At 47.1% G+C, this 19,891-nt stretch overlaps 1 protein-coding gene across 1 annotated transcript in view; it reads right to left on the bottom strand.

Moving 5' to 3' along the window:
* The window catches only part of LOC138280279 (CD5 antigen-like), a 527,257-nt gene that overhangs the window by 388,778 nt on the left and 118,588 nt on the right, over window positions 1-19,891 (bottom strand). The window lies entirely within an intron of this gene.

The raw sequence follows: 19,891 nt of genomic DNA, 5'->3' as shown, positions 1-19,891 counted from the left end.
TTGCCTCCCCACGCCAGACTGCATTGTTGGAAACCGCGTCTTTTGCAACTACTCCGGCTTCCGTGCACTTCTGGCGGAAATCCTTTGTGCACAGCCAAGCCTGGGTCCACGGCACTCTAACCTGCATTGCACGACTTTCTAAGTTGGTCTCCGGCGACGTGGGACTCCTTTGTGCAACTTCGGTGAGCACCGTTTCACGCATCATTGTAGTGCCTGTTTCTGGCACTTCTCCGGGAGCTACCTGCTGCTGAGAGGGCTTCTTGTCTTGCTCGATGTCCCTTCTCTCTCCTGACGCAATTTGCGACATCCTGGTCCCTCCTGGGCCACAGCAGCATCCAAAAACACTTACCGCACGATTTACAGCTAGCAAGGCTTGTTGGCGGTCTTTTGGCAGGAAAATACTTTTGCACAACTCTCCACGGCAAGGGAGATTCGTCCATCAAAGGGGAAGTCTCTATCCCTTTTCGTTCCTGCAGAAACCTCAGCTTCTTCTGTCCAGTAGAAGCTTCTTTGCACCCACAGCTGGCATTTCCTGGGCATCTGCCCATCTCCGACTTGCTTGTGACTTTTGGACTTGGTCCCCTTGTTCCACAGGTACCCTAGATTGGAAATCCATCGTTGTTGCATTGCTGGTTTGTGTCTTTCCTGCATTATTCCCCTATCACGACTTCTTTGTCCTTTGGGGAACTTCAGTGCACTTTGCGCTCACTTTTCAGGGTCTTGGGGAGGGCTATTTTTCTAACCCTTACTATTTTCTTATAGTCCCAGCGACCCTCTACAAGGTCACATAGGTTTGGGGTCCATTCGTGGTTCACATTCCACTTTTGGAGTATATGGTTTGTGTTGCCCCTATCCCTATGTGTCCCCATTGCATCCTATTGTAACTATACATTGTTTGCACTGTTTTCTAAGACTATACTGCATATTTTTGGTATTGTGTACATATAACTTGTGTATAATTGCTATCCTCATGCTGAGGGTACTCACTGAGATACTTTGGCATATTGTCATAAAAATAAAGTACCTTTATTTTTAGTATATCTGTGTATTGTGTTTTCTTATGATATTGTGCAAGTGACACTAGTGGTACTGTAGGAGCTTCACTCGTCTCCTAGTTCAGCCTAAGCTGCTCTGCTAAGCTACCATTATCTATCAGCCTATGCTGCTAGACACCCTATACACTAATTAGGGATAACTGGGCCTGGTGCAAGGTGCAAGTACCCCTTGGTACTCACTACAAGCCAGTCCAGCCTCCTACACCTATTACTTCTTTGGAGAATTCTGACATACCATTTAGCATTGATTTAATAGCAAATTCTCAACGTTCCTAATGTCATGATAGCAAATAGGTTTTTGATGTATGTGGCCCTTTATGCATTACCTGGTTTAGTGGCATGTTTCAATCTTCCTGCTAGGTCACTACTGGGGCACTACTGTGATGGGCTGCTTGCAAACATTTTGTTGATTGGATGGTACATGTACATGTGTGTGGTCTAATGTTGATCCAGTATCAACTGTTAAGGTGTATGTTGTCACTGTAACGTCCAGGTCTTATCATGAGTTATTGGCAGCTAATCGTGTATCTAATGAGTATCGTTTGTAGCTAAATGTGAGTAAAGTCATTGAGGACATGGTAACCTACACGTGGATGGTCCCACCCTGTCACTGTGGATGGTGTAATGAGAGTTTCAACTGGGCAACCGTGGTGTGCTGAGAGAGAGAATGTCTCAGGTGTCTGGATCCGGCATGTGTTATTGCAACATTTGTACTCAAGTTGGCCTCTGTGGATGGAAATGCATCAGGAAACATCATAGCCTCTGTGCAGAAGTAAATGGCTGGTATTCACCACACATGAGCCATCTCTATTATTTGAACAATTTTACTCAGCGTGTGAACTGTCAGGGTCCTCATATGTGTCGACTTTTCATGGACATTATCTGAGGTTGCTGGTTCTGCTGGAGGCCACGTACACCATCAAAGGCTATGGCCCAGGTACACTGTCACACTTTGTAGTTTAGGCATTAATGAGGCCCAGACAACGGATGGGCCATGATTTAGCTATTCAAGGGCACTGCCACAAATATGATACAAAGAAAAGTCAGATGATGCAATACAATGTATTTGAGTATACATTGATGAGGCAAATGACAAATTAGCCTCTGAGGAAAGAGAGGTTTTGGACAGCAAGTGTGGTCCATAGGTGGCCACCAGGTATCTTTAGGGTGACCCACGGACAGGTGCCAGTAAGGCTGACAGGATGCTGGGTCAATCAGGAGCCAGCTCTTTCACAAATGACATGATCAGTGGTCTGACTAGGACTGGTCAGAGGGAGCAGTAGACAGTTGACATGTCACACTGTGTATGTCCTGTGTTGATTTGAAGGTGACACATGAACCCTGATAAAGTGTTACACGGCAACATTAGTAGCAACGCTTAGTGGTGTAATTGCCCAAATGTCAACATCTATGCTGTAGGAGGCATCAGCAGGGACGGGCATGTAAATTTGGGTGGTGTGCATGGAGGGGATCACTGGTGTGGCCTCCATCAGTGTCTCACAAGTCCTGTTGGATGAGATTTGCTTTAAAATGGCCTACAGTACCTTTCATACGAGAATCAATCTACAGGTGATACCAGGCCTTAAAAACTCCAAGCCAGTGTATTATTTGAGCTGACTTCCATGCAGTGAGATGGTACTATGACAATGGTAGGCATAGGAAAGGGTGTGGCACACTGGATGACTCTTGTGAGTGTGTGTGTGTAGATGAGGGAATCTCAAGGTACACATATCAGCATTCCAGGGACCTCTTCAGACAGGTGGGCTCTGACCAGGCGCATGGGTGTGTCAGGTTTTTAGAAAAGGGCTGACATGTAGATGGGATGTGATGTGCTGGATGCTTGTCATATGTGTGACACTTGTGCTGTGTATGTTCTGCTTATGTGTAACTCTAGTGACAGATAGTCATTGCAAAGATTGTATGTAGTTGGAATTACTGCTGCCAAGAGTCTGGTCATACATTCCTGTTCCTGAAGCAAAAGCATGTCAACTGCCTGATGTATGAGGCCTGTTTTCCCCTAGTTGAGTGATGATGTTTTAGTTGTGTGCCCTCTGCTGCGATGAACCATGTTTCCTACATGTATGTGTGTAATAGGTGTGGTCCTCACCTATTGCCCTTCAAAGGTGAACTGTACAGGATGTCAGTCATTTACATTGTGTGTGTATGTGACCGTTGTATGATAGGCATCACATTTGTAGTGTATTTTTCTGTGTCCTGATTGTTATATCATTAATGCTCCATGAGGCGACACTCTTCTTCTGATATTTAGAGCTAAAGGTGTGCAGAAATGAATAGCCAGACCATGATGTGGTGTTTGTTATCAGTGTTTATTTACAATAGTTCATTAAGTGGTGATGGTGATAATAATTTAAAAAAATTGTTCACAATGTGTTGGCGCCTACGCACTCCAGCAGCAGTGTTTGGTTGTTCCCCCTCCTGTTGCAGGGCAGCATCCTCCTCTTCCTCGTCTTCAGGCATGTATGGTTCTGGTTCCAGGAGGGGAATGTTCCTTTTGAGACAAATGTTGTGCAATATTGCACATGTGAGGATGATCCTACAGACCATCTCGGGGGAATATAGTAGGCTACCACCAGTGATGTCGAGGCAGCAGAACCTTGACTTGAGGATGCCGAAGGTCCAATCGACAATGCTGCGTGTCCTCTTATGAGCCTCGTTGAATGCACGGTCTGCAGCAGTACTCGGGTTGCCAAATGGTGTCATTATCCATGGCTGGATGCCATACCCCTGATCAGCTGAAAGAGAAAAAGAATGGGATCATGTTGATGTAGCTGGCACTATTTAAAAGAGCTTTCATGGCAGTAGTAGTCTTGTGTTGTCTTTGACTCTTTTGTGTACTGATGTGACATCCTATACTTGTAGGCTATACCATCTGCATTGTGTTGTTTCCTTGGCTGAGCAAGTGTTTGTCTGCTAACCGTTTGTCATCAGTATGTTTTGGGATTTTCAGTGCAGTGTGCCCTCCCTAGCATTGTGACTTGTGATATAGGTGTCCTTGTGCCTTCACTTGGGGTGAGTTGATAGTTCAATGTAGAGTTTAATTTATAAGTGTTTTTAACAAGTCCATAGCAAAGTACCCTGGACATCCCATACCTTTAGGCTTATGCAGTATATTAATGTACAGGTCATTGGGACACTTACAATTTGCAAGGTGACATTTCGGCAACCACACTCATTAATGTCTTCACATTAGACTGTACAGTAAATTCCGATGTGTGACAGGTTCAATGGTGACTTAAGAAACATGGCTAGTGATATAAGGACCTCAGTGTGTTCCTGTTGACATGTTGCTGTTGTGGTGGATGTGTTGTGTGTCCTAGAGGGTTGCTGTGCAGTGTGTATATAAGTAGGTTTTTGTACTTACCAACAAGTAGTCCATTGCCATACCGTCCATCCTGGAAGTGTTGGTTGATGGTGCAGTGACGGAAGATGAATGAGTCATGTACACTCCCAGGATATTTAGCCACGATGTTGGTGAACATTCCTTGGTGATCGACTATGGCCTGCACGTTGATTGAATGTGTGTGCTTCCTGTTGCGGTAGAGGTGTTCAGTTGCAGCAGGTGGCAGAAGGCGTACATGTGTGCAGTCGATTGCACCAAGGACGTGTGAGAAGCCACTGATTGCGTAGAACCCCTGTTTAGTTTCCTGCTGCTTCTGCAGTGTGTTAGGGAAGCAGATGTGACGGTGTGTCAGGCAAATGATGGCATCCAGTACTTTGGGCAGAAATGCGGAGAATGATGGTTGTGATATTCCGCCTACCAAGGCACCAGTTGTTTGAAAAGAGCCACTTGCCAGCATGTGGAGTACGGCAAGCAGCTTTGTTTCTGTTGGTATGGTGTGGGGTGTCACCAAAGTGGGGGCCAACTGCTGTTCAATGTTTTGCAGCAGCTGCTGAATGGCCTGCCAGTTCAACCGGTACCTCTGTATGATGTCGTGTTCCCTGAGGCCCTGCAGGGTGGTTCTTGGGCGGAATATCCTCTCCTGCCTTCTGTGCTGCCTTTGGGGTCCCTGCTGGTGTTGTTGTAGCTGCTGTTGTTGCTGCTGAGCTCTGCGTCTGCGTGTACGCTGGATTAGAATCACCTCCATGGCTCCCTGTTGCTGCTCTGCTGCTCTGCTGTTTGTTCTGTGTGTTCTGATTAAATACAGGTGTGTTTGCCCCATTTTAACGCCTACGCTGTCGCGCTGTGCGACATTTTCTTGCTCCGCCTCCCGGCTGTGCGTCATTTTTGCCCAAAAGCATAAATACGACGCACTGCCGTTTAAGTCATTTTTTGGACGGGAATGCCTACCTTGCATATCATTAACGCAGGGCGGGTTGCCGCATCCAAAAAATGACGCACACGGCGAAATTTTGTCGTCCGCGGGCTCGGGTGTCAAAGTTTAAATACAGGGCAACGTTTGCGCTGATTGTGCGTCAAAATCTTTGACGCACAATCGGCGCAAACGGAGTATAAATATGCCCCTTTGACTCTTGTGTGTGTGAAAGTGTGCTTGATGTTTATTGGGCATTTTCATGTTGGTATTCGAATTGGCTAGACGCGAGATTCTTTACTCGTGTTTAATTCATGATATTGATTGTGCGTTACCATTTCCAGGCGTTCAAATGGTGACAGTCGAATCGGCAAGATGCACAATTCTTTCCTCGTGCTTTAACCCTTGATATTCATTGTGCGTTACCATTTCCAGTCATTCATATGGTGACATTCGAATCGGCAAGTTGCGTGATTCTTTCCTCGTAATTTAACCCTTGATATTCATTGTGTGTTACCATTTCCAGGCATTCATATGGATACATTCGAATCGGCAAGTTGCGCGATTCTTTCCTCGTGCTTTAACCCTTGATATTCATTGTGGCATACCATTTCCTGGCATTTTCATGGTGGCATTCGAATCGGCGAGAAGCGCGATTCATTTCTCATGTGTAATTCATGTTATTCATTGTGCGCTAACTGTTTTCTGGCATTTTCATGGTGATCTTCAAATCGGCAAGAAACGCGATTCTCTTGCTTGTGTTTTAATATAACAGTGTTCATAATGAGCTCCCTCTTCATGGCATTTACGAGGTAGCTTTCTAGTCAGCAAGATGCGTGATTTATTTCTCGAGTCTAACTTATGTTATTCATGGTACACAATCATCCTATGGTATTTACAACCTTGGTGAAAGTATACAATGCGCACACAATTCATGTTTTCTGACAATTCTTGAAAGAACAAAATGCTAGAGTTCTAGATATGACGTTTTAGAAATTATAGGGATGTTTTATCCTTGATCCTCATGCAAATTATAATGTTTTTAATCTAAACATTGCATTTAACCATTCCTTGATTTCCTCTCAGGTAGCCAGTAATCTTGAAGCCTAATTGTTTAAGTCCATTTATAGGTTGTTTATGATTTTTAGAATGATAATGCTTAGAGTTATAATCTAGTACTGACTAATAAAATATAATCTTGATATTGTGTGTTTTAACCTTTTGCTTCCCACAGGTCTCCTTTCCAGTTGTTCCCTTCCTAATCCCCTTTTCCCAACTTGGACTCTGTTATAATTCTAATCAGAGTATTGGAGCTGTCTTGTGGTGGAAGTGTTGGGAACGTGCACAGACTCCGAGGATCTGGTGACTCTGACAGTGGGGCTAATGTGCTTGTTTTCCAGGACACCCAGTGAGGTGGTCTCTGGTCACAGCTGGAGGGGTTGTGACAGTCATGTACCCAGCTGGAGGGGCTTAAGTGGAAACATGGCCAGAGGGGCAGTAGAGGTCTTCCTCAGTACAGCAGGGAGGGGGTGCTCTGCTGGTTTGCCTGCCTACACCTCAGACTGGTTAATTTTGCTCCTTTCTTCTAGACGCTTATACCCCGGGGGCCTCTGGTTTGTCCACGAGAGCTCACTAGGGCACAGGGGAGGCGGGTGGTGGTTTTTGATTATTTTGTGTCTTAAAGAGGATTCTACTGTCTTGGTACCATTGTTTGCTGTATAGATATTTTGCTCTCTTTGAATGCTTTGTATGCAGGAGGTAATGTTGCATTGTGTGAAATATTAGCTTTTTGTGTGATGTTGAATGTCTGAGCACACGTCTGTAGGCCGAATGAGCGGATGATTATGGTAAGTACATTATCTTTGTCTAAAGGGGTATTCTGACATTCTACAGAAAATTACACTTCTAGGCTGCTACCCTTACCAGAACAGGGTTTCCTTTTAGGACTGTGACAGATATATTAAGATTACTGATGCCGTCAGATGACAAGGTATCCATCACTGAGACATTACTTCTCACTACCCTCTTCTGTGTAATGTTGTTCATGCTTGGGCTCCTACTCCACAGAAGGGGCTGGCAGAAAAACTGCAAAGGGTAGATCACACTGTACTAGTTGAGGGATAGTCCCCCGCTTCTTGTATTGTCTGTATGAATATCAGTGCCTCCAGTGTTCACCATCTACTGCTTTACCTGTGTGATGTCTCCTGTGGATTTGGTAGGCTTAACGCTCTTACAGCCGCACCTTGGCCTCTTTGGTCAAGAACGCAAGGGTGTGGGATTTTTACCTTCCATCGCTACTTTCTGTCATCTCTTCTGGCTGTGTAAGGACACCGGTAAAACTGCACCTTTGGCCTCTTCCTATTTCTAACTTGTGAATGCTTACGGTGAACTAGTACCAAGTGTAATGTGGCATAATTGAAATGCTCTCTCTGCTTGACTAATAATATTTGCGCTGCTGGCAGGTGAGTGCCTGATTGCTTGTGGTTTCCACTGTCTGCTCCCTCATGTTCCATTGGGCATAAGCAGCAGAAACAGCCTGTCGACACCCTTTGTTTCCCCACGCTAAGTACAGCTGGATTGTCTGTGTAGCACCACAAGGGAAGATTACATCCCAACTATGGGTAACCCTCAAAGTAAAAGGGATTTGGGTACCAATCGCCCCTCACCGCCTCGGGATTCCCCAGCGCACCAGGTCGCAGTTAAACAAGGCTTTAAGACACTGTTCTTCCTTGATAAGTGGAACAGGTTGATGGCCAAGAGACCAGACTTGCAGTACCCTAAAACAGGCACCTATGATATAAATAAATTGACCTTTTTGAGACAGATTTTGATTGTTAAAGAGTGGAAAGTTCGACCTCTTGAATGGGACGCATTCTGGATGTGCGATACTGTGTTGAGTGACTTGCGTGTGACTAGCGATGTGACAGAGAAAGTGCATAAGGAATTGTTGGAATTGAAATAGGGCTTCTATTCTGAGATAAAAAGACAAAGGGAAAATGGAGGAGTGGAGAGAAAGGGCACTAGAGGTAGTAGGGACATTCCTATCTCTTCCTGTGGTAGGTGCACAACCACAGGAACAAAGCATAGAAGGGGAAGAGGGAGAAGACCAACTGATGGAAGACATACTAATGGGGAGAATGAGAAATACAAATAACGTAGTTGCTCCAGTGAAGAAAGACACTCCGGAGCACTCAGTGACAGGGACTGAACCCTCTCCGCTGTCCACAGCTGAGAAGGCAGCTTTTTGTGCCTTGGCGCAGCACCTGGTAAAAGAGGAAGTACAGAGAATGGAACTTAAGAAAGTGACAGACACAGTGTTGCTGAAAGAAATTAGAGAGGAAGTAGCTCATGCTGCTGGAAAACTCAGCAACATTAGCACGTAGTTACAAAAAGAATGTGAGGGAAGGGGGGAGAAGATGCCCCTCCTGGTCAAAACAAACTGGGTACAATATTTTGATGATAACTCAGGGGACAGTGCTTTGGATGCCGATGGGATGCAGCAACGAATATGGGAAATATGCATAAATGCACATCACAAACAGCACAACATTAATATGCCTGCAGAGGCTTCACAGGGCACTACCACTATAACAGGCAGGAGGAGGGAAAGCATTTCACAGCCCGCGTCTTAAAGGTCCACCCCGACACCACCCCACGCGGCTCCCCTGCAGCACAAAATAAAATGTTGCTTAGAGCAGACAGTGCCAAATGCCGCACATTATTAACAGATCTAATAGACAAAAGGATAACGCTGGCAGACGTAAATGAAAATGATAAGAGATCACATAGGGAGGAAATTGGCGCCTGCTGACTTAATGATCCAACATCCCCAAGTTCACCCCAGCTACACTCAGCACACCAAGAGTGCATCCCCCCTACCACAAGCATACACCTGGGATGCATCCCAGCTCAGCTTCACAGACAGTGAACTGCACTCCTGGGACGATGCTCAATTAACACAGAAATTGCAGTTCTGCCAGGAAAAAGTACAGTATTTAGGCAATGAACTACCCCAGCGGACACGGAAGTTACTTCCAGACAGGATAGCAGTCAACACAATATCCCAGACCACAGACGCAGAAGGAAGCGAGGGCCTTTCTGGGAGTAGCAGGCTACTGCAAGCACTGAGTCCCAGATATTTCCCTTGTAGCGCCCACTCCAGAAACTCACACACAAAGAAGTGCCAGATGAAGACCCCTGGCCCCAAGACTGTGAGGAAGACTTTTAAAAGTTGAAAAGAGAACTGTGTGCAGCACTAGCACTAGGGCTCCCAGATTATACAAAAGACTTCCACTTATTCTGTCATGAGAAGGGAGGCTGCTCCTTGGGAGTGCTGGCCCGGAAACATGGCTCCTTCTACCACCCAGTGGCCTACTACTCTGCCACCCTAGAACCTGTTGCGGCAGCACTTCCACCATGTCTGAGGGCGGTGGCTGCCACTTCCCTGGCAGTGGAGCAGTCAGAAAATGTTGTGCTGGCACACAATGATTTTACACGTTCCACATGCCGTGGACACATTACTGATTACCACAAAAACACAGCACCTAACAAACGCTTGCCTCTCTCGATATGAGTTGACATTACTGGCACCAATTATCATCATTAAAAGATGCACCACACTGAAGACTTCCTGTCTCCTTCCAACAGAACGAGATCATGATGACCCCTCCATAGACAACTCCTTCCATGACTGCATCTTGGCAGTTGATAGTCACACAAAAGTAAGACCAGATATCAGAGATACCCCATTTCCAGATGCAGAGGGGGACATTGCAGGCTGCTTATGCCGTAGGTACAGCAAAGAGACTGCTGGAAGGAGGAAGGTTGGCAACAGTAAAAAGTGACCAGGCAGCAGAATTAATTGCACTGACGAGGGCCTGCAAACTGGCGGAGGGAAGGTCAGTAAATATCTACACAGACAGTCAATATGCTTTTGGAGTAACACATGACTTTGGCCAGCTGTGGGCAATGTGGGGATTCCTCACTTAAGCTAGCCAACACATACAACATGCATCATTGATTGCCGAGCTGTTGCAGGCATTGCTCTTACCAAAAAGGGTTGCCATTGTAAAGTGTGCAGCTCACACCTCTGCCAAGGATTATGCCTCCATCGGTAATGCATTCATTGACAGGGAAGCAAGGAGAATAGCCCTAAGTGGGTGCGAGTAAGAAATGGTGCAGGTGACATTTGCCCCACTGGTTAAAGAGGAATGCACATACTTTAATGCTAAATGTTTTCAGGAACAGGCTGGGGAACAGGAGTTAGAGGAATGGAAGAGGGGACGATCTATACAGAATGGGGGGGGGGTTTGGGTAGCCCCAAATGGTAAAATATGCCATCAGTGTTGCTCTCCTCCATGGCCCACCTCTTCCATGGTCCCTCGCATGTGGGGCGAGATGGAATGATCCGTTTGTTTTCCCAATGTTGGTTCAGCCCAAGATTTCGCCAGTATGCAGAACATTTATGCAAGCAATGCACTATTTGTGCTCAGCACAACACAGGCAAAGGCACACCCACTGCATCAGGCCACTTTCCATTGCCGTATGGACCCTTCAATAACCTACAAATGGACTTCATTGAAATGCCCCGACACACAAGTTTAGACATGTTTTGGTCATTGTGTGCATGTTTAGTAAATGGACAGAAGCCTATCCCACAAAGAATTGTGATTCACAGACAGTAGCTAAGTGCCTGTTGAAAGGACTTATCCCAGGTATGGGGTCCCAGCACTCCGGAGTTCTGACAACAGACCAGGGTTAATTACTCAGGTAATACAGGGACTCTGCACAAGGCTAGGGGTCACCCAGAAATTGCATTGTGCATACTATCCACCTGCAGCAGGAGCTGTTGAAAGAAAGAATGGTGTAACAAGATAGGGAAGATCTGTGCATCCACCCAACTCTCCTGGATTGATGCGCTACCATTGGCACTGATCATCATGAGAAGTACCCCCGACAGAGTGACAAAGCTGAGCCCGCATGAGATGCTGTTTGGCTGCCCCATGCACATCCCTGGCCACATGTCTGTGGCACCATTAGCAGTAACAGATGATCTATTGTTACAGTACTGCAAGAAAATAAAAGAGACCCTGTGTAATCTCCAATGCCTGGTGCTGCAGGCCTTACCAGAGGAGGAAACACCACCAGAACACGGACTGCAGTCTGGAAAATGCCATTGCCTACAGCCCCGGTGGAAGGGACCTTACCAGGTCCTTCTGACAACAGCTACTGCAGTCAAGTGTGAGGGGCTAACATCCTGGACACACAGCTCCCACACCAAAAAAGCAGCGGGACCAACGGAGTTGCAACAACCACCTGTGGTGCCAACAAGGGTTCAGCCACCACCGCCGGAATACAACCTTCGACCAAGGAACAAGACAAGGGGACACTGACAGGACTGCTCGTGCTGCATCCTCACCAAAGTGAAGGGGCGCAAGCGGGTAGTGTGGTGACTCTTCATAGGACTGCTCGTGCTGCACCCTCGCCAAAGTGAAGGGGCGCAAGCGGGTACTGTGGTGACTCTTCATAGGACTGCTCATGCTGCACCGCGCCAAAGTGAAGGGGCGCAAGCGGGTACTGTGGTAACTCTTCATAGGACTGCTTGTGCTGCATCCTCGCCAAAGTGAAGGGGCGCAAGCGGGTACTGTGGTGACTCTTCATAGGACTGCTCGGGCTGCACCCTCGCCAAAGTGAAGGGGTGCAAGCGGGCACTGTAGTGACTCTTCATAGGACTGCTCGGGCTGCACCCTCGCCAAAGTGAAGGGGCGCAAGCGGGTACCGTGGTGACTCTTCATAGGACTGCTCGGGCTGCACCCTCGCCAAAGTGAAGGGGTGCAAGCGGGCACTGTAGTGACTCTTCATAGGACTGCTGGTGCTGCATCCTCGCCAAAGTGAAGGGGCGCAAGCGGGTACTGTGGTGACTCTTCATAGGACTGCTCGTGCTGCACACCTTTGAAAATACAGGGAGCAAGCGGGTGCTGTCTGGATTCTGGATTTGCCTATAAATGTACCGGAATGGGCATTAAGTGCTGGATAACCTCTGATGCCACCTTCTAGAGTACCATAGATGAAATAACAACACACTTATTAGAGGACACTGGAAATAAATTAACTGTGGTGGGAAAAAAGGGAACATCTTCTGGTCACTGATACCAATGGCAAGAACAATGCCTAAAAAAAAGAATGACAAGAGGAAATGGCCTGCAGTGCTGAAAGCTATCTGCACCCCGGTCCCAGAAATATTATAGACAATTATATTAATACTGTTTGCAGACAAAACATACATACCATTTCTGGATGATAATAATTATGTTAATAAGAGTGGAGGACAGCATGTCAGTGTATCAGAGGGAATGGAGACAGGGATATTAGGAGACGAGAAAAAGGGGGGACAGGTACCATGGAGTGAGAACAAGGAGATATATACAACAGGTTTATGCAAACAGTCAAGTTGTACGTAGAAACGGCAAATGTATCAGACTGTTATGTATGTACCCATTTGCCCACGCACCTCCAAAGCGCCATGAATCATAGAGCCATTACACTTAGCAAGTATGTGGCGTGCAACGTGGTGAACATACTCATAGAGCAGCAGCTCCAGACACCTGTTAAGAGCAGCCAGAGAGTATACGGAAGGGACAGACCTTGAAATTCATCAGCATGTAGGGGGCTGACCCCTCAGCAGAGGATCATCTGATCCTGGCCCAACTTCAGGGTACTAGCAATTGGGCAGGGATACCAAAACGGTAGACGAGGAGGGGCAGGCGCCCAGTGACAGGACTGCAGGAAGTATGGGCACCCCATTCCTTAGGATAGATGGATATAAAAAGGCACCATGGTGCATTAAATACACAAAGGGTTCCGCACCAGTAGAAAAGAAAATAGCAGAGAATGATAGAAAGTACCTGTGCCCTATCTTGAAATTCTCTGCACGTAATCCCCAGGTTGACCCCCGTTGTCAGGAGGGTACCACTGATGCCAATGTCAACATACAAGTGGGCACCAGTGACTGCCTCAGCTATACCAACTTAGATAAGATAAGGGTGGGCCCCAAAAGGCTGTCCGTGGGTCTGTCAGGGCCCAGGGGTTTTTGCTTTGTGTGTGGCAATAACGCCTACTTCAGACTACTGGCTGGATGGCGAGGTACCTTCTACCCAGCACTGGTGTTGCCATGCATAATACATGTAACTAGCCTGTCCCAGATAACAGATCTAACACAAAGGAAGAAAAGCAAAAAGAGAACCCCTTCTTGGATAGACCAGGTATTAGCAGTAATGGGAGTGATGGTGCCACCACTAGAAGTTATGCATTCTGAAAATAAAAAACACAGACTGGCCGGGCTGGTTGAGACATTGGCAGATCTCCACAGCGACAGCTCTGGGAAATATCACAGAGGAGCTCACCGACTTAAGAGCTGTCCGACCAGAATGGCATTAGACATCATCCTCACAAAGGATGGTGGGGTATGTGCCGTGATCCATCAGTATTGCTGTTCATATACCGGACAATAGTGGCAACATCAATAAAGCAATAGGAAATATAAAGGAAGTAGATGAAGAGGCAAAGGAAGTATTTGCATCTACGGACCCCGGGGGGATTTGGGAACAATTAGGGTCATGGTTCAGCAATTGGGGTTCTTGGTTCATAGAGGCGCTAATAATAGGAGTAGTGGCTTTGATAACGATCTGTGGGCTAATACAGGTGTGTCCCACGTGTATAAAGATAAGGCTGCACCAAAGCTGTAAGAGGAATGATGCATATCACCAGCTGCACTATGGAGACGCTGCCCCTGAGGCGAAAGTTACCCCTGAGACTATTCTGCTCCAAAGGACAGTGTAGGTTATAATTGAGTATCAGAGGGCGGAATGTGGAAATGCATTTCACTCTTACCTCCATTTGGGCCTACTAGGCCCTGTGATACTCAATGATAACTAGGCCTGTTTGTTGAACTGCTCATGACTTATATACAAATAAATAGTATTTACTGTTATTATGTGTCTTCGCTTGGAGCTCATTATGTTGCAAGACTTGCCAGTAAGACAGCGCTCATGAAGTATCAATGCACGCTAAGCTGGAGCAATATGCATGATGAAATGTACCATCCTGTGCACTTGCTGTCTCTCTCGGATGGAAAGTTCCACCTTACAGTGTGAAATGCGTAGGCTATGTTCTACAACTTCCCTCAAGTATTCTATCATACCTTATTTGGTATGGTACCTAGACATTAACGGTAACACCTACCTCAATGTTCAAGAAATGACCATATATTGATGACAAGAATTGATGTAATGTATGAACACGACTTGTGGTTTGGACAAATAAAAGATCATGTATTACTTCCTGTATGTAGACTGTTGGACTTGGCCACTCAAGCCCCAGTCTCCGTTCATGTAATAAAGCCTTCTGCTTGTATCTTAAGGCTGCCTGGTCTTTGGTTTGTTCCTGAGCTAAAGGAAGCTTCAACACTATAAGGTGTAAGTACCATAGGTACCCACCACACATCAGGCCAGCCTCCTACACAGATCCTCCAAAGTTTCGGCGCAAGTATCATCCCTACACTCATCTCCTGAGTCGCCTGGAACTACCTGTGCTCTAGTCTTCCAAGCCATCCTGATGATTCCATGGTCCTGGCCTCTGAGACACTTCCAGTGTTTTCCTTCATGAGCTACAATTCCACCTCCTCTTGAGCTCCTGAGCCTCCTGCCATCTTCAGATTCCTGTTAAAGTAAGTACCTTCCCTTCAGGTTAGTGTGCACTAATGCTTTATAGTAGTAAGCAGGCCGGACATTCAGTTGCTCCAAGACTCTAGACTCCTCTCCAGTTCCTTCTCCGTGATTTTTTCTTCATCACTCCTTCTTTGTCTTTCCTCTAGATCATCTCTCCAACCCTGGCGCTTGATCTCTTGTTGCTCATGGACTAGAGACTTAGGCCCATATTTATACTTTTCTAGCAGCTCATTTGCATAATTTTTTGACGCAAAAGCGGCGCAAACTTAGAAAATTCAATTATATTTTGCAAGTTTGCACTGCTTTTGCATACAAAAATGACACAAACGTGGTGCTAAAAAAGTATAAATATGGGCCTTAGGGCCTAAGTGAGATCTTGACGGACCACAATGGTGATGGATATTCTGGCTGCTGAATATATAAGTTCCATAGGATATAATTGGATTTATATTTCGGAGAACAGGATATCCATCACTGTTGTGACAGAGTAAGTCATCCGCCAAGATCTCAATCAGGCCCTTAATTCTGTGTTTCTCTGTTGAACTCAAGTGTCAAGAAGAATGTTCTTTTAGATGTGTTTGATATTTTGTGAACCTCGTAACCTCAGTCTGTGTTTCTAGCATACATTGGGAGTGTCATTAACTCCAATCTATGTACCGAGAGTAACCTTTGGGGTGTCAGCAACTCCAGTCCCTATTCCAAGTACAACCCTGTAGGAAAGTACCCTCTTTCTTGGCATGGCTACCGACATTTTCTGTCTGTTTGTTATTATGTTTAATTGTTTGTCAGTATGTTTGAGTGTGTTAACTGGGATCCTGCTAACCATAACCCCATTAACTATGCTCTCTCTCCCAAAACGCTGTATTTCACTCCACATTTGACATACTGGTGCCCCTTTGTAAGTTTCTAGAATATAGTACCTAGGTACCCAGGGCATTGGACTACCGGGAGAAACCCTATGGGCTACAGCATATATTATGCTATCCGTAGGGAGCCCATGGAAACTGGTCTGCAGGCCTGCCATTGCAGCCTGCATGAAAAGGTGCAAGCACCCTTTCACTGCCATTTCACTGCACTCAGGTCACTATAAGTCACCCCTAGGCAGGCCCTCCTAGACCAGAGGGCAGGGTGCAAGTACCTGTGTGTAAGGGCACCCCTGCACTAGCAGAGGTGACCCTCCAAACTCCAGCCCCATTTCCCTGGACTTCATGAGTGCGGGGACGCCATTTTATGCGTGTACTGGACATACGTCACTACCTATGTCCAGCTACATAACGGTAACTACAAACATGGGCATGTTTGGTATCAGACATGTTGGAATCATACCCCAATACATTTGCAACTATTGGTTGTATAATACCATGCACTCTGGGGGCTCCTTAGAGGACCCCCCACTATTACCATTATAACCTTCTGAGGATGTCTAGGCAGCCCACCTCACAGACAGGTTTCTGCCCTCCTGTTGCTTGATCCTGTTGCTTGATCAGCTCAAGCCCAGGAAGGCAGAACAAAGGATTTCCTTTGGGAGAGGGGTTTTACACCCTCTCCCTTTGGAAATAGGTGTTACAGGCTTGGGAGGGGTAGCCTCTCCAAGCCACTTGTATGCTTTGAAGGGCTCATTTGATGCTCTCCTGGCATAAACTAGTCTACATCGGTTCAGGGACCTCCACTCCCTCCTCTGGCACAAAACTGGTCAAAGGAAAGGGGAGTGAGCACTCCCCTGTCCATCACCACCCCAGGGGTGGTGCCCACAGCTCCTCCAGAGGTTCCCTGGATTTTGCCATCTTGAATCCAAGGTTGGCAAGGAACTCTGGGAGCATCTGAGTAGCCAGTGCAGGCAGGTGACGTCAGAGTCCACTTCTGACATGTGGTCACCCAGCTGGTGACCAATCCCCCTTTCAGGGCTACTTAGGGTCTCCCTCTTGGGTGGTTCCTCATATTAAGCATGCAAGATTCCAGGAGGATTCCTCTGAAATCTCCACTTTGATTTCTGACCAAAGAAACTGTATCCAGACGCTCCTATTTCCAAAGGGAGAGGGTGTAACACCCCTCTCCCAAAGAAAATCCATTGTTCTGCCTTCCTGGGCTGGTATTGACCTATGTCCAGTACACGCATAAAATGGCATCCCCACACTCATGAAGTCTGGGAAAATGGGCCTGGGGTTCGTGGGGCCACCTCTGCTAGTGCAGGGGTGCCCTCACACACATGTACTTGTCTTCTGTCCTGGACTGGCTGTCATATCATCCTTTGCATTTCTTGCAGGGTTATGAGAGCAGGTATCCCTGAATGAGGGCACCTCACTCTCACTCTCCTTGCTGAGATCAGTTCCTTGTCCTCCGGTGAAGTAGATAAGACATGCGTTCCCTTTGTAAGTCTTTTACTCTTTGTACACACACATGACCAAGGAGGAAAAAATATGTAGGCTTAAATCCCCTTATGAGGCAGACGAGTAAGGAATTCATCCAATTATTTCAAAAGCCTCTGAAACCCTCAAAGCTAACACATTTGTATTACTTTGCCCCTCCAGGCTTTTACTTTCTGTTGATAGTGGCACTGCCTTCTGTCATCCCTGTAGCAGGTACTGGGGGGCGCTTCCCTTCGGCTTGGATGGTGGAGGCCCAGCCACACATGATCCTACCAAACCCTGTCATGGCCGCTATAGAGGGAGGGCCACCTTCCTGCAGAGCAGTGAGTTTAGACGCCTCCCGCTGTCCTTCTCCCCTGTCCCCCACCCCACAGACATCACAAACGGGATCCTCTTTCCACAGAGGGTCACTCCAACAACTACAAATACACGTCATGAGACCCCCTTCAGCAGCAGGTGTGGGTGTCTCTTGAGACAACGAGGAAGGGAAGGAGTGGTGGGGGGCATTTCTGCTAAAGGTTCTAGGGGTGTGGTGTATACAGAGGCAAGACTGCCTCATGTCATCATGAATTGAAGCAGGGGAGGGACTCTCCTCTCTAACCCCTTCCTACCCAGGATACTGTCAATGTGGCAATACTGCCACATGCAGGATGAGCAGAGGAAGGCAAATCCCAAAACACAGTGGGGATTTAGTTGATGGGTGTTCTCTAAGGGAATTATATTTATAGAAATGCCTTTGCATTGTTGATAAAAATAATTCACAATGATTTCCCAGAGTGTGTCTGGAACCAGAGACTGTTTCAGGTGTGACAGTAGGGGTCATTCTGACTCCTGCCGGCCGCGGTAACCGCAGGGCCGGCGGGAGCCGCCAGAATACCGCTGCGCGGTCAGAAGACCGCCGCGGTTATTCTGAGTTTCCCGCTGGGCGGGCGGGCGACCGCCAGAAGGCCGCCCGCCTGCCCGCCCAGCGGGAAACCCCGTTCCACGAGGATGCCGGCTCCGAATGGAGCCGGCGGAGTGGAAAGGGTGCGACGGGTGCAGTTGCACCCGTCTCGATTTTCAGTGTCTGCATGGCAGACACTGAAAATCTTGGTGGGGCCCTGTTAGGGGGCCCCTGCAGTGCCCATGCCATTGGCATAGGCACTGCAGGGGCCCCCAGGGGCCCCACGACACCCGTTACCGCCATCCTGTTCCTGGCGGCGAAAACCGCCAGGAACAGGATGGCGGTAAGGGGGTCGAAATCCCCATGGCGGCGCTGCAAGCAGCGCCGCCGTGGAGGATTCCCCAGGGCAGCGGGAAACCGGCGGGACACCGCCGGTTTCCCGTTTCTGACCGCGGCTGAACCGCCGCGGTCAGAATGCCCATGGATGCACCGCCAGCCTGTTGGCGGTGCATCCGCGGTCCCCGGCCCTGGCGGATTTTACCGCCAGGGTCGGAATGACCACCAGTGTCTTTTGTTGCTACATTATCCACAACACACAAACAGTTTCAAAATAGCCAACTTTTTTACTTTGAATATCCAATCTAGTTATGCAATTCACGGCTGACTCTAGAGTTTTTGCTGATGCTGGCTGAACCATCCACCTCATAACTCCTTCACATGCATGCACATGAACACACATACACACATGCACGCACACACACACACACACAAACGCCTATAAACGCACACAGGCACATGAGCAAATCACCAAACCATATTAATTACCATACAATTTAAGCTCTGGTGCCTTTTACAATAATCATAAATAGACACCGACCTGTTGAAAGAACATATATGTATAATTTTCAGCTATGCATTGCAACTGAGTCCTAAGCACTGTAGGAAAAATATACTGTTATAATCAAGGACCACGTAATGGGATTTATTGCTTAGTGCAGGCTAACACTCTGTAAATGTGTTTGGATCACTGCACCAGTATGCATGATTAGATGCAGTTTTCTCTGCTAATGCCTCCAGCACTTACAGAACTGTAGACAAACTGCTCTGGTGGATATAAGCATAATCTATAATCATGACATGTGGGCCTCTGTGAATATCTGCATGTAGGGTAATTACAGAGAGCAAACCTAGCTACAGGGCTATTGAGCACTGTGCATGAAGGCAGACAGTACAGGTTATCATGGGATTCAGGATAATGGGTCACTTGTAGAATCACATCCAGTGCTGGGACTGTAGGAGGTGTTCATACTGGAAATCAAGATGTTTCTTACAGAGGTGAAGGAGTGATGGCGTTACACAGGTCCAGGATTCATCTGTGTGTTCTTCCTCAGCCCTTCAGTGAATCTGGCAGCTATGTGGTGGATGCTCTTCAATGGTACCAGATCTGTCTGTGGGATACTGGCAAGTGGAGTACTGCCACCATCAGGGGTGGTGATCACCAACTGCCTGCATAGCTGTCCTAAAGACATGTTTTAATTCTTTGCAGAAGTGAGAGTTGTTGTGAGGATGCCTGTGTCAGGGTATCTGCTGT

Source organism: Pleurodeles waltl, unplaced genomic scaffold (assembly GCF_031143425.1).
Source record: "Pleurodeles waltl isolate 20211129_DDA unplaced genomic scaffold, aPleWal1.hap1.20221129 scaffold_71, whole genome shotgun sequence".
In the NCBI taxonomy this organism is placed as follows: domain Eukaryota; kingdom Metazoa; phylum Chordata; class Amphibia; order Caudata; family Salamandridae; genus Pleurodeles; species Pleurodeles waltl.
Note: the sequence above shows the minus strand (reverse complement) of the source record. Positions and strands in the feature narration are given on the sequence as shown.